The sequence below is a fragment of the Pezoporus flaviventris genome, unplaced genomic scaffold, assembly GCF_033815535.1.
Source record: "Pezoporus flaviventris isolate CSIRO_AGI_PZ_B2104156 unplaced genomic scaffold, CSIRO_AGI_Pfla_v1 ptg000037l, whole genome shotgun sequence".
In the NCBI taxonomy this organism is placed as follows: Eukaryota; Metazoa; Chordata; class Aves; order Psittaciformes; family Psittacidae; genus Pezoporus; species Pezoporus flaviventris.
The window spans coordinates 19,007,131-19,023,410 of NW_026892585.1; the positions used below are offsets into that span (position 1 = coordinate 19,007,131).

The 16,280-nt window shown below is 36.2% G+C and overlaps 1 long non-coding RNA gene across 1 annotated transcript in view; it reads left to right on the forward strand.

The window, feature by feature from the left end:
• The window catches only part of LOC133275213 (uncharacterized), a 64,857-nt gene extending 60,646 nt beyond the window's left edge, over positions 1 to 4,211 (forward strand). Inside the window, exon 3 of the long non-coding RNA XR_009745441.1 lies at positions 1,896 to 4,211. This is a non-coding gene — a long non-coding RNA (uncharacterized LOC133275213). The remainder of the gene's footprint in view (positions 1 to 1,895) is intronic.
• Positions 4,212 to 16,280: the final 12,069 nt, after the last annotated feature.

Consider the following 16,280-nt stretch of genomic DNA (forward strand, 5'->3'; position numbering starts at 1 on the left):
TATTTAACATTTAAATTTTCCATTCCTTGAGAAGCCATATAATTTTGAAGTGATGAAAAGGTTGTTTAATGATGATGATTTTGGTTCTAATAAGTTCAGTACTTTGATGAAAATACCCCACCAAGATTCTCAAATAATCTCTTTCTTTCTAAACAAATACCCGAATGTGCGGATATTAACAACAAGGGAAATGCCAGCTTTTTTCTGCACGTATTAAAGTCATGAAGCAAAAACATATCTCAAATTTTCATTTAGATTGTATGTTTCCCTGTCATTTGGTATTAATACTGCAGGTCAGATAGCATCATTATGTACTTTTCTCTGAATACTGAAGACTGGCTTTCTTTACAGAATGCAACCCACAGTTTGAGTGCTTGTTAAAAATAGTTAATTTACCCCAAAACATAGCAATTACTTTTAAACCTTTATTTTAAATTTGAAGGCAAATAAAGGTCATGGGTTGAACAATGTCGAACATAGTACCAAATGCAGGCTGATGTTGACCTCATACATCACTGAAGACAGACTGAATAATGGTTCTTTTGCAGCAGGCCTGAATTTTAACCAGTACTGGACCACTCATTCTTTAATCAAAAAGACTGCAAGACTTTCAGAGCTGCTACTATGTAATATTTAACTTTCTGCTGACTGTCTTCAGCCATTTTGTAGGGTTCAGTTCAGTCTTAGAATACTCTTTTGCTTTCCCAGGAAGGGCAGAAAATAAAAAAAAAAAACAGAGAAGTTCTTAGGATTTCCTTTCTCATATTGAAATAATATTCATTCATCTGTGATCTCCTTTATTTCTGGAATACATTCCTATAACTTAAATGCAACGGATCCTAGCTTCCTATAGGAGGTAGCTAAACATATAGAAGTTATTGACAATCATATATAAAGGATTTACAGATATTAACATGTTTTATTCTGGGTACAAAATAAATAAAGCCTTTAAAGTCTAAGCTTTTGTTAGTTTTTATTCCAGTCTGGTGTAATTTTTTTTTTACCACCCTAAATATCCATGAAAACAACATGACAAATGTACATTATTGTAATGGGAAAATACAGGCTAGATCAATTCCCCTCTTCCAAGAGAGGGAAAAGAACTATTGTAGTCAGAAGTGCATTCCTGCAAAGCCTAGGTTTCCCTCATCCATTTTCTTTATTAGGTTTATTCTCATGCACAGTCTGAGTAAGTTTTCTAACTGATGGGACAGAGTGAAAGGAGGAACATTGCTGAACACAGAAAATAGTGTTAAGGATGCAAAATTCTGACACTTTTCTTGATTCCGGAAAGAATTTAAATTAATTGTAAAGGGCAAAAAAAAAAAAAAGGATCTTTTTTCCATATACTTAGTAGAACATTTTTTTCACTGTGTTATTTGTAGTACTATTTGGATCAATGGATTGCTAATTAGAAACTGACTTTGGAAGACTGCAGCATGCTTCTCGATGATTCATGTGTTTGCATTGATTTTTGCATAAAAGCAAAATCTAGCTGTACTATTTAGCACTTAAAATTGGTCCTCAATGAACTATTTGGAAGTTAATAGGCTTGATAATACTTGGAAACTCATTATTGTGTTTTTAACATTATTTCTTGGATTAAACGATATACATACACACATATGTATATATACACAACACTCACACTTACATACGGAGTTGTATTAAGCCAAAAGACAAGGTAGGCAGCAGCTTATGGCAAGCAGTCTGTATACTTCATCTATGCCAAAGAGGGTCCTGGATTTCTCGGCTGAACAGCAGGTCTTTGTTTCCTGCTCTATACAGCCGACTTTCTTTCCTGCTGTTGCTGTTTCCCACTGAGTGAATAAACAATGTAACCTGTGCAGCTTCTTAAAGAAATTATAGCAATTTTTCTGTCTGCTTTTCTCCAGGAAGGTATAAGAGCAAATCCTCTCTGACATCCATCCTTTTCAATGTTCAGCTGTTGTTTATCCTAAAAGAAGCAGGCCTTGCTTCTGTGGGAGAGCAGGACCCTGCAGGCCTTCCTATCAGGGAAAGGGTAGCAGGTGAAGACAGGTCCATGGGTGACAAGCAAAGTGTGGCATGTGTAAGTCCTGTGGTTCAGGAAAGCGAGGAAGAAGATTACCCATGAAAAAGGACAAGTTCTCAGAACAGCGGGAGAGGAGAGGAGCTATCACTACCCTGAGCCACAGCCCCACTAAAGCCTCACTTAGCTCACTTAGAATATCATGGACCTTCACTGACCTCTGAGTTGCTAGCTCCAGTCTTACTCTAGAAACCCTATTCTCTCCCCCCACAACCCATCTGTTCTGTCCGCTGAAGCCTCCACTGAATCTTTTTAGCCTCTTTCTTCCATCTGCTGTGACCCATATTGCTGCTTCCATAAAACTGATTCTGCCTACACTGCTGAGAAGCCTTCAGCTGAGTTAGCATATACAATATGGATTGTTGGTGTCATATGGCCTATATATTTATCTTTCTATAAATAGATTTATTGTCTGGATATGCAGCCAAGGTTCCTATGAACATTCTTAACTTTTTGCCGATGAATATTTAAAATATAAATCTAGGCACCTGTTAAGTTGCTTGCAAAACTGGAGAACTAATATCCAGATGGTTAGACACAGGATCTGTATCTAAGATTCAACTTCATTCTCAGTCCGTGGACATATTTAGGGCTATTGATGATAGATCTTTGCTTCCAAATCCATGTAATGAATGCTGAGAGCAAGGTTTGAACTAAACTGCAAAGGTCACTCTGACTATTTTATCGTATCGTTGTTTATCACAGTCAAGAGATTTCTGGAAAAAAAAAAAATCACTCAATTTTTTTCAGTTCTGATTTAAATTTTGCAGTATATAAATCTGTATTTCTTCATGAGAAGAGGTTTTCAATTTAAAACTTAAAAGACATCTGAACACTTTGGAAAGGATAGCAGTCAGACTGACCATTTAGCAAATCTTTGAAGCAAAGTGCTGATATTGTAGTGAATCCAGATCTAATTTTCAACATTAAAAATTATTTCTGCCAGTTCCCTGTGACCAATACAGAACCTGCACTAATCCAGAACAGTATCAATTAACCACAGACACCCAGCTGTAAGAGCTACTTTAGCAGACAGGTGGAATTGGACTAATTATCATACAAGGTTACGCAGAAGGAAAAAAGACCTGCAGTCTCTCTAGGAGAATTACAGGCCTGTGATGGCCCCCTCCTTTTGCTGCAATTACCTCTAACTCACACCTGACAAGCTGTAGGGAAGCATTCCCATGGTTTGTAGCTGAGAACACAGTCAGGTAAACTGTTTTAGTTGGATTAAAAATCCTCCATATCTCCACTCGTTTCAAAGAACACCATACTGTAACTGTTTCTGCAGTAAAATGTATATATAGAAATCACATTAGAAATTAGCCTTTATGATTGTTATTATTATTGTTATTATTATTATTAACAAGCTTTAAGTTGAGATACCATTGAAAGACCCTAGCCTCAGAACAATTCTTACCATCCTTGCTAAACTGAGATACCTTTCTACCCAGATTTGAGAATGTAGTTTCTCTGTTGAAGGAGACCAGGGTGTAGAGAGGAATCTGCAGAAGCATTTGTGCTGAGTAAAGAATATGCTCAATTTGTAAGCAAGAAGTGAACAAGAATGAAATTACAAGGCCTAAATCTTTGAAGAGCTATCAGAGTTATATTTCAGAAGCAGAATGGCACCTCTTTCACTTGGGATTCTCAGTTATGAATCTTAAGCCTAGACTGTAAGTCATCTTCTTCCTGGAGTTCATGAAAGAGCAGTCTTTTTCTTCCCCTCAAAAGTCTGGCATTCTAACCCATACCTTGGAGAAGATGAGTTGTAGAACCTGGGAGAAAGATCTCAATCATCCTTGTGAAGTACCCTTATCACTGTTTTGTAATTGTACTCTCACTTACAATGGTTATATCAATCTAGATATTTTTAAAAGTGATGGGGCCAGAACTGTGGGATCAAGCATCCAAATTTTTGTGGCAGATGATTGCTGATATTAAGAATCCAGCTCTTTATGCCTGCAGCAAATTGTTGACAAGTCCTCCTGATGGTCTTTTAGAAGATGGAATAATCAAATGAGTACAAATTACTTAAAAATAATAGAGTTTTAGAGAAAGTAGTTTGTGAGATTGTTAACTGAAAATTTTTATTTTCTTGAAAGAAAATTGTGTTAATTGCAATTGCTCTCATTCATTGTGTCTGCCAGCCTCAGTAGATGCAAAGACAGTGAGAGGGCAGTGCTGTATGCAAGCAGTCAAACTCAATACGTGGGAGAAATAAAATGACGACAGCTATTTGTGTGGTTGATTTTCACATGATTTTGTCATATCCAAGGTGTGAATCTTAGCTGCAGAGACCAAATGGTACCTTATGGAAAGCCAGCACTTCGATGTTGAGCACTGGCTCAGTGTTTCTAGAGATACAGAGCTTAATCACTATATTAAAGATTTGAGATTTATGTTTGTAGTCACATAAAATCACAGAATGATTTGGGTTGGAAAGGAACTTAAGATCATCTAGTTCCAACCCCCCTGCCATGAGCAGGGTCGCCTCACATTAGACCACATCTCTGAAGGCTCTGTCCAGCCTGGCCTTGAACACTGCCAGGGATGGAGCATTCACCACTTCTCTGGCCAACCTGTTTCAGTGCCTCATCATCCTCACAGTAAAGAACTTCCTTATATCTAACCTGAACTTCCCCTGTTTAAGTTTAAACCCATTCCCCCTTGTCCTATCACTACAGTCCCTGATGAAGAGTCTCTCCAGCATCCTTGTAGGCCCCCTTCACGGGATGGTCTAAAGCACATCTGCAATCTGAGAGCTGACATGTAGACATAGCTACTGTTTAATTATTCTAAGGAAGAATTATCAGAGGGAGAGTGAAAGACCAGAAAGATTAAAGCAAAGAACATTGGACTTTGAATTGCTCTTGAAAAAATATAGATTTAACCTCAGTTTTTTTTAGTAAATTATCAATTACCATTTTCAGTGTAACATAATTATCTTCAATACGTTAATTTATTTTACAGTGGTATTATACATACGGCACTGTTCATAAAGTATTAACCTAAATATAAACATTTGTGTTAACTGAATCCATGGTGCCAGTGAATTTTAAAACCAATCTTACATTAGACATGATCTAATCGTCTCTGTTATATTGACTGATATCTAAAAATGAGTTTGATTTTACCATTAAGCTATTTCAGTTATTCATATCAGAAATGCTCAATAGAAGCCAAGTGATGTTACTGGAAAAAATTCCTTTAATAATTTTTTTCTTGTTACTTACTTAGTTCAAATAGAAAAGAATATGTCATCCAGAGTTGGGGCTGGTCCTAAAATTTTGTATTTTATAATATCCTACCTCATTTATAATATCAGTCCTTACATATGACCTTTGGCTTTGGTTGGTTTTGTTTTTTTTTTTTTACAGGGGTATGTGGGTGGAATTGCTAAAAATAGTACACTTGGAAAAGTGGCTTATGATTTAGGGTAGAGAGAACCATACCTGGTAGTGTCATCATATCCCTTTTAGATATTGTCCTGAGAATGAACTATGTCCAGGATGATATCTGGAGCTCAGTAAAGAAGTCCAGAAGTCCATAACAGCCAAAGGTGAGAAAGCAGTTAAACAATGTGAAAAATCAAGATTCCAGTTTTCAGCCACTCATTTTATTTAGCAGTGTAGATGTTCCTAGTGTGCCTATGTCTGAGTTCCCTTGTCTTTGACATGGGAATTAAAGATGTATGGATTACCATACCATGGAAAGGTATGGTAAAGATAAAGATGGTCTATATGGGATTAGCCATTGAACTCACTTTCCTGTCATGCTGTTTCTCCAAGTGCATGTGAAGTTCAATGTTCAGAAAGTTTTTATGATCATGCACCTTAGATATAAGGCTTAGGTATGTGTTTACAGGGAGAATTGCAGTGTAGTAGAGAGAGAACTGATTTTGCTTTACACAAGCTCTTTCAGGTACTCACAGACTTGATGCAGCAGATGACAACCCTCTGCACAATATTATATTGGAAAAAAAAAGTCAACTAGCAATGGGTTCCTGCAAACTTAAGTTTACTAGATTGCTTCAAATTGTAAGACAAGGTTTGGTCCAGTTCTTCCTGTATCTTTTCCTACATCATTCCTCTTTCAACAAATCACAGTCACGGAAAGGCTTTTACCAAGATATCTAGGGGTTTTATTTTTCCAGATAGTGTGGTCATGGCTGCTTTTTCAGTCAAAGGTCAAAACTATCTCTGCCATAGATTTTCTTTAAGTGAGAAATCGTTATGGTAGGACTGAAAATCTGAAGCAGGGGCAGACTTGTTATTCAAATACACTTCTCTCTGTTCTCCCCTTGTATGCTCACAAAAATCCATTTTTAACTCTTGAATCTGTGCTTCAAGGCCTTGTCCTTCATCTCTAGTCCTACAGGTTCTCAAAACCTTCACCCCTGTTGCTCAAACCATAGCATTTGCAGTTATTGCTTCCAGTACGTGAACTCTTCATGGTGAAGCATGTCAGAATAAGCCATAGCTGTATTGCTTCTTTGTGTGGATACATGCTACTTGATATATATCCTCTGAAATACATGTCTGTAGACTTATGGGAAAATTAATAAAACAGAAATTAAAACTGACAGCTTTGAAATGATATGCTACCCTTAGCATATGGACTACCTCACACGAACACTTTACAGGATTTGCATCAGGATTATGGACAGTAACTCAATGGGGGATAACTTCTGAACTATATTCCTAAATCTCATTTGACAGTTTTGGGATGCTGTATAATTCTTACAGTATTATAATGTCATGCCAGTGATGCTACAGTCATCATTAAGATAGTCCTTTCATTCTTAGTGCTAATTTTGTCTTATAATTGCCTTTGCAGTGAAATTTCATATGTTTTTTCTGAGCAGACAAATGAGCTTCCTTAAAAAAATTAAATGCCTCATTCTCCAGCAAGACATGTTTTGAAGATCTAGTTTCCTCAGAAATAGGCAGCTATATCTGGAGATTAAAAACAACAACAATTCTTTATGCTCTGAGCTTTTAAATATGTACTAATGATTTACACTATCAGGTTTGGCACCATTGTAAAATACAAGTTAGGATGGAAAGATGTGTAAACATCATTATTTTTTTTAGGATTCTATACTAATTTACTTTCAGTATTGGTATATGTCAAGAATTTTTTGTCTTTAAGGGAGTAAATGAATGATGAGGACTGGTTTAATTTCATAAGACAGAGAGCAGATGACTGCTATCCTCTGCATCCATCCAAATCCTAGACTAGTGGTTAAGGCATTTTCTTGGAACATGGAAATGATAGCAATCTAATCTGGAATACCTGTCTACTAGTGAGCCTGGTATTTCCTGCAGCTGTTGCCACTTTGCAGTCCTTGCAACTCTTGGAAGTACGAGAAGTATGAGAAAAGAGAGGGGGTGAATATCAGAGTTCTTCAGCCAAAGCAGACACTGCTTGGAGTAAGAGTAGCAAGTAACTTGAAGTGAAGCAAAGACTGCTTACAATGGAATGGAAATGCAGTCATCCTTTCCGTATAACATAAACTCTGGTTATATTTATACAGTCTTCCTGAACGTATTGGGTATTGCCACTGTTTTGGTGTGTGGACAGTGCATGTCTTTGAGCTTTGATTACTCTTTCTACCTCACATATAAGAGGCCTCTGATGATAGGAGACTTCATGTGCATTTGCTTCTACTCATTCTGTAAAATGCACCAACCATGTTTGATAATTACTTGTTCTCTATTTTTGTACTCTAGGTAAAAATTAGAACTAGCTTTGCAGGGTATAAGCTGTGCTTTGTACTGTTTGGAATACCTTTCTTCCAGCGTATGCATCTCTGAGATTGCTAAAATATTCTAGAAACATGGTTTTGCTTTTTTGGAGACAGATTGTTGCTTTCAAAGACCAACAATATCTGCTTTCAAGCTATATGATTTTTTGATTATAAAACTGTAATATATGAGAACCTAGCTGGGAGTTGATTCCCTCTTATGACTGAGAGCCATAGCAAAGGGTGTTGCTTGCCACAGTATATTTGTCCAAGTATTGTTTGTGTTCATTGTGACTGTTTGTTGGAAAGAAGCAGAAAAACATAGGTGTGCAGCTGTTCTATGGCCTTCATACTTGGCTGCACTGAGGTGCCTGGCCAATGCTCTCAGAGTGGGCAACGGTGAGATCATGAGAAACTTCACAGTCCCACGAGTAACCGATCAGAGATCTGGCGTAAAGCTAGTTGTTTTGATAAGGGTGTAAAAGCGGGACCCTCTTGTGGCCATGCAAGAAGCCTCCCTCACCTATGGGTGGATGCACTGCATAGGAATTTTTCCCAATTACCTGAGACTCCTGGCATCATCTACAATGGGCCTTCCCAGTTGAAAGTGTGGGCCTAGATGATGATTCAGTGGTAACTGGTAATGTATGTCTTCTTAATCTCTCTTCTTTCTACACAGTAATGACCTGATGCATTCCTAACTTTCTCGGGTACTTTACTGATATACCTATATCTCTGATTTGCCTTAAGGTACTTATTTACTATACTTATATATACATAGAAATATTTACCTAATTCACATTAGCGTGCTTGCTTTTAGTGTGCTTATTGGCTTTAGTGTGCTTGTTTGATAAACTCTGCATATTATACAGCTAAAGTGTGGTCACTTTGTGGCATACCCCGTCTGTCAGTGGAACAAAAATCAAATTGGTTCTTTGCTCCAGTAATTGCTTGCAGTAATTTTATAGTTACTAAATATAAATATAGCTAGACAGCATATAGTTGTTTTCAATAAATGTGAATATATTGGTGAAATTCCAGCCATTGTGCTGCATAAAAGTATAAACTGATTATGAAACTCAAGCAGGACTGAGGTAAGCATGAGGAAGAAGGAAAAGCAACTTTCCTCAGGTCACCTGCAGTAGCTGAAGAACCAGTTAATGAAAACTACATTCAAAACACTCAGGTGTCTCCGCCAAGAAAAGACTAGGAGTTTCTGCACAGCAGTGACTACTCTAGCTCTATGTGTGTTCTCACTTTCTGTTCAGAACCAGTGGCATAAGGAATTTCAGTTAATTTTGTCTGCCTACAATGTAGTCTGTGCTATTCCCATAGTAATTCCTGCTGATCACACATGTACATAGTACATCTTCTAACTTCCTTTTGTTTTGTTGCGGAAGTATACTTGAACATATGTGGGAAAAATGTGCATTTTCTAATATATGGTTCATCACAAAATAGTGAAAGTGGCATAGAGGGGGTTAAGGGAATGATGAGGCAAAAACTGCAGTGCCAGCAGAATTCCCCAAAGAGTAAACAAAACTCTTAACTGTTGCAAACAATAAATTGTCAATACCTTGTAGAAGCAGTGGATAATGAAAAGTTATAATGCCTATAGTTAGTACCCTCTTTAAAAGAATTTACACAGGATATGAAATTAAATTCTGTGCACAGTTCTCTTAATTTGCCCTTAATTAAACAATACTCCATAAATGGTGCATTCAGTGACCAAATGTTCAGAGACAGCAAAATGGTGGGTCCCAAGCCATTAGGAATGAAATAAAGTCAGTCCCCTGAGAGCCTGCTAGAATCTGGTCTATCTAAGTGACAACTGATGGTTTAGGAAAGATAATTAACTTTGCAATTACAAACCACAGCTTTCACCAATGCTGTTTCTTTCAGTATTCTTTTCTAAATGTTCTACTATTTTTACAGTGAGATAAAATGCTTTTAAAAAATCATGAGTTCATACACACACTTTTTCCTACACAAATATAGTTTAAATATTTTATTTTAAAGATTTCAGATCAGTAAGTGCATGTGCAGTCATTTTATAAATTACTAAAGACAAATGTTTATCTTTTTTATGACTGTCAAGATTTCTTTCTTTCCTCTAAAGATAAAAGGGGCAAGCTGCATCAAACAAATTTAATTTTTTCCTTTTGTAACAAATCCTGGACCTAGCAAACCTAAATTAGATTTGTTGTTTAGCCATGCACATTGAAATTCTCTTCAGTATAGGGAACATCAGTTCGAATCTACTAATGTGCCTTCATATTGATAAAAAAATACCTGCATTGAAGGGAGATTGCTAGTTGAATCCATATGTCTATGCCCTTGATTATCTTTACCATAATGTCTTCTAGCATGTAAATTAGTGCATTTTCATGCTGACGTACGTGTTATAAAATCATCAAATACCGCAATATGTTCATACTTACATGTGCAAGTGTCAGTGTTTTGATAGGATATATTAAGGGATTATGAAAAAGCTTAGCTAGAGAGTATAACACTATGTTCAGTTGTGTTTTGTTGAGACTGTAGATATCTGTGTAGTGAACAGAGTTCAGTAGGCATGGACACAGGTAAGCAAGGTGACAGAATCAGGAGCTAAACTTCTTAAAGAATCTATTTGTAACTCTATCTGCAGTGATATCACATACTAGCACTAGAACTGGCTTTAGGAAATCCCAGATGTAAGAGAGCAGACCAAGCTAATTTGACATGGAACAAAGGACCAGTTCCATACATTGATTTAGTAGCTGAAAGTAAAATTTAGCCCGTGCCCTAAGAGTACCAAGGTCCTTATCATCTGCTGCAGATTGATGCCAGTGCCTAATATCAGGCTCTGCTGTAGGCTGCATTGGTTCTGGAATTGTGTTTGCTGGGATGTCCCATGCAAGTCTGCTACTCTAATCAATTCCTCATTTTGTCTGTGCTTAGGGCAAACTGACTTACCTGTCTATGTCACCATGATAAGTGATACGGAAATTTTTCTCACACCCTTTTTGTTCGCCTTGGAAATTCACTGGAAACTTTCTCACTGCATACATGTAAAATGAAGGATGCAACATTCTCAGATCTCAGACTCTGGATGGTCTATAAGAAAACATATTTTAAGTAATGTTCTTCCTCATAATGGTGCATTTCTGTGAATTGTGATATATAACTCCAATTACAGTGGTCACATCTGTACAACTTCATATTTGCCATTTAGATGTATTTAACCTTAGAAAATTAGGGGAAATACTGTGGTAATAATCTGATATTTAAGTAGAATACTTGTAAGATTCACTTTTAAAGACTGGCACTGTATATATACGGCACTGTATGCTATACTAGCATGTATATTTGTAAATTGTCAGGGAGAGGGAAGTTATTATTGATAACTCATATATATTTTGTTTTCCTAACTATTCTTTATTTTAGAACATGCTTTAAAATATTAGCTGCCTTGTATGTCATTTTGTCCAACTCTGCCACTTGTGAAGTGATAAACATATGCTTCATCACAGATAATAATACTAGCATATCAGAAGGCTTAGGGGTTTAAGGTAGTCTGAATACTTGTATGAAAGGAATTGTTGCCTTCAAAATGGCTGGTGTTGCTCTCACTGATGTTCATACAGGGCTCTGCATGTTGTGTTAATATTTGTGTTTAACATCTCTTCCCACCGTAATGTGAAGCAATTCTCCAGAATAGCACCTTCAGTGAGGGATTTAAAATTCTTGTTGCTGAACATCACACAAGCTTCAATGCTTTTTACCTGTCCTTTAGTGTTTATATGTCTGAAGAGAATCCATGGAAGTGGAGAAGGACTTTTGTGATGCAGGAATTAGTAAAGACCCTCTATTTGAAAGTACTAGAATGTTTGCATTTTTTCTTTATTTATTCATATAAAGTGCATGCAATTATTGTCAAGCACTGCCTATTATTTTATATTTAGAAGTAACTTAAGAAATTACATGGGCTATATTCATCCTTGGTTAACAAAAAATGAAAAATTAATAGATCTATGGGCAAATGCAGTTTATACATCTGGATTCCTATAAATAAAAAGAGGGAAAGAGATGCTATTTTTTTAAAAAGAATTAACTTCAGGTATTACCTATTCTTTTTGTGCAAAGACTTTCCAAGGCACTTTAGTAATTGTAAGTGTAGCTTTTAGTTTGGGCTGGTGCTCCATATGGATTAAAAAACAGATAGTAAGAGTTGGATTCAGGTTTTCAAAATCATCAAGTGATTTGAAAGGAAAGTGCTTCACAGTGTTAAGTTCCAGCAATTTGATTTGGCTGTTATTGTGGAACCCTGGTATCCAACACTGAATTTCTTCAGGGAGGAAAACTTTATCTCCACCCTCTTTTATGATGTGTGATCCAAAATGCCAATCACTGAGAATGGAATACAATTATATTCACTAATATGTCTAAAATAGAAACTCTTGCTGTCAATATATACTCATTAGTACTGAGCTGCAAATGAATTCTGGAATTGTGCTCTTATTAATTAGGTGGCAGACTAGAAAACTTCCTTGCTTCTGTTTAGCCAGATGGAGGGACAGTGAGTATAATGACCTATGTTGGGCCTTTCCCAGGGGATTTCTTTGGTGTTTCTTGGTGTCAGCATTGGTCCATCTTCCATTTACCATTTAAAATAAGCAGCCCTAAACTTGCACAAGTGTGCACTAAATATTTAAAATTAGATTCAGAAAAAGACATGGTAATTTTGTTTAGTTTTAAAATTAGTTATGCATCACATTCTTGAAACTCCAGAGCAATTTGGGCATACAGATGTCCTACATAATCTATACATACATACCAAAATGCAACATTCTGATTTTAAAACTCACTGTCTTTCTTGTCTTTTACTATTTGTTTTCCTTATGAGATGTTTAAAATTCTAAGAGGCTTCAATGATTCAAAAATGGACTTCAGCAGGATGAGGAGTAGGGGAAGTTGGTGATCAGTCCACATGAGAAGTCCCCATTTCTCTGACTCTGGATAGTCTAATAAAGATGCTTAAATGTGTATCTTCATTAAAGGGTATGAGTAATACCATACATTGAATGGAATTACTCATGGGGTTTAAGTTTTGCATGAATCAAGTATCATCCTGCATAGTAGCCTCCACGGGGAAAAATATGAAACAGACTATTCTGTATTATTTTTATATTTTCTTTTTTTAAGATTTTCAGGAAATACAACTTTGTCAGCACAAAAGTGATTCTTTGAAAGCTGGTAATATATTTCAAGTGAATAAGAATCAGAAAAAAAAAACACAACTTCAAAATATTACATAACATCAAGTTGTGGGTTTTCATGGGTATATTTCTATATTTGAAATGAAGTTTTAAAATCTATAGCACTTGAGTTAATTGGAAAAAAGATATTTTCTACTGACCTTATGGATTACTTAATTTTCCACAAATAACTTCCTTCTGTGGAAGCTCCTAACTTGTCTTGGCTCTGCCAAGTAAAAACTAATATCAAAAGAATCAGATGAGCACCCTCATTTCCCACTGTGTTTCTCCACACCTCCCACTGTGTTACTTACTTCACAGACAAATATTGACAAGCATGACTATTTATGTGGATATGACAAATTTCTGCCTTAATGCACAAGAACATGCAAACATGCAATTTTTGTTCTCTACAGAGGGAAAATTCTTTGCAAAAAAAAAAAAAGCAAAAAGAAAAAAAAAACCCCACCACCCAATTGGATAATAATTTTAAATAAAGGAAAACTTAAGATTTTTGTAACCAAAAAAAAACCCCAACCAATCAAACCAAAAAACAAACAAAAAAATAACCCAAAACTTATTCCAGAATAACTTTTTTCAGAAAATTGTGACAGTGTTTTGGATTTTGTGTTAAATGTGACACATGAAAGTCACATGGTAGCTGTATTGTGATACAAGACTTATAAACTTACTACTGTGTAGTAACATGTTTTTTCATTCTCATATCTAATGTCCTCAGCTTGAAAATAAGAAGGTGTTTGATTTGTTTTTATTTTCTTGTGAGTGCTTGTAATCTCTCTGTCCTATCCCTTTCAGGAGGTGCAGAGATATAGGCCTAGTGAGTCAGTGATTTCCTTCACCTCCTTTTGAAACAAGGGATGAGAGGCAATGTGATCAAAATCCTTGTAGGCCTGGTAACTATCTACCTGGAAGCAGGTGGGATCTGCATATTTAAATGTGGAAGACAGGCAGAACTTATGACTGAAGCAATTATAAAGTTCATGTCATATGCTACAGCATATCTGATCTCTGCATTATGATGGCAATGAAATTAATTGCCCACATGTGACTGCCATAATGCCCCTGCTACAATCCAAGATAATCCCATTTTTCACTTTGTGTGCTAATGACAGAACCATTAAGGAAAAAAAGCAACTGAATTTTCTGTCAGAAGTGTACAGTGCGGCTGCAAGTGCAAAAAGAAAAGACAAGGAGTAAGCAAGGTTCTGTTTTTACATAATTCCTTTTCAGAAGACAGTTGTACTCCAAGCAGTTTTATAGGCATGTCTTCATGAGTGCCTGCCTGGGGCCAACCATATCAACTTTGAAGTCCTCTGAAAGCTGAGGGGGGAGAAAGTGGGTACTAGTCTTTAGACACTTTCAGAGTAATGTGAAAGGGCATGACTCCCATGAGATGCATTTTCCAGATTCCTACATAGTAGGTCACTTTTTGATGCTGACCCTTCTATCAGACAGTAACAGTCAATGTACAAGAGCTGTCATCTATCATGTGTGCCCATGATATTCAAAGCAGGATAAAATAAATTTCATTCTCTCTTTCTCCTTTAAGCTTTTTATTTTATTTCTATACTTTTATTTCTTTTTTAAAAAAACATACAAAAATGTGTCCTGGGAAACTGTTAAGGGCCAGAAAATATTGCACTTCTAGTGTGTTCTCTTAGTAAGTTTTGTATGCCTTATCTTTTTTTTTTCTTTTTTAATCAAAAAGTCTAATGAACCAGTGAAAATATATGCAAGTTCTTATTTAACATTTAATGATTTTTCAGCATTTTAAAATACTTATCATTACAAGACTTCTATGAGGACTTTAAGTCCTTAACAGTGTTTGAAGGACCACTTTATTAGAATCTAAATAAATACATTAATATATTCTGCTGTGTGAAGTAGGTTCAAAATAATATGTACACAGTAGATAATAGAAACATGTTGACACTCTTAAGGTTATAAACACATTTGAAGTTATCCTAGTTGTAAAATTGAAGATTGTGAAGTACAATGTCCCTGAAAATCCTAGAACAGCATCTTTCTCGTTTTGCTAATTGCTGCAACACTTGAGATCTCAGTATGATGTTTTTTCCTCTGCACAGATGAGAAAATGGAGCCCACAGAACCTCTTTAAAAAGGCAGATGTGTTAAATAATTTACAAAAAAAAATTAGTATGGGGACTAGAGTATAGATATTGTGACTTATCCAGGTGAGGTTTTGATGGGTTGAACAAGGCGTGCAATTTTTTTTTGTGTGTGCCAACAAGCACTAGTATAAAATCCTTATTTCCTCCTAGCAAAATATATATCCCAGTGCTGGGACCTATGCTATGCTTGATGCTGGAGAATGGCTTTTTTTTGTTAGGGCTGTGTGTTCATCTTGTGCTTCTCTGTGTTTTTATGCAAGGGTGAGCCTCAGTTCTTTTCAGAAATCCTAAGTAATTCTTTTTCAAATTTTTGTTAAAGAATGATTACCTTCCTTACTCTCATTCAAAATGCTCCATTTTCTTTGTTTGGGTTTGGGTTGGGTTGGGTTGGGATTTTTTTTTTTGTGCTATTTCTCAGAGAAAAGGAACAAGAAACAATCTACAACTCTACAGCAAAGCAAGGAACTGTACCCATCGCTGCTGGACAGTCATAGTATATCTGGTGTTAATTTTGTCTTGTCCAGCAACAAATTAACAAATAGAAAGAGGTGAAAAATTTGCTTGGGAGGGAGTCACACTGCAATTAGGAGCTCTATATGCAACTCCTTTTTATTAGAAATCAGAAGTGTGGGGTTGTTCAGATCAAGCTATAGCTACTGAGCACTGAACACATACATTTGGCCTCCATAGCAGTGACTGTAATAAAGATGAATTCAGGTAAAGTACTCAGAGTAGTCCAAGTGCAAAGAGGGCATCTGAACTGATCTCAGGCGTGTTTATTGTGGTGTGTCAAGCCCTATGCCTATTGACATCCACTTCTTAAGATAGATAATCACAATTGCAGCCCTAGTGCTGGTTTCTCTGTTTCCTGTTTTGGAGCGTCATACAGAAAAACTCGTAAGGGCATTCCACCTTGTGTGTTCATGGCAAGTTATAAAGGAGCAAGTATTTATCTGAGACTGAAGCTAAGATGAGGGAAAGGTCATTAGAAACCATTACCTTAAATACAAATTCTCTGAATTGAGCAGAACAGTGTCTGTATTACTAATTCCTATGGGGACAAGCAA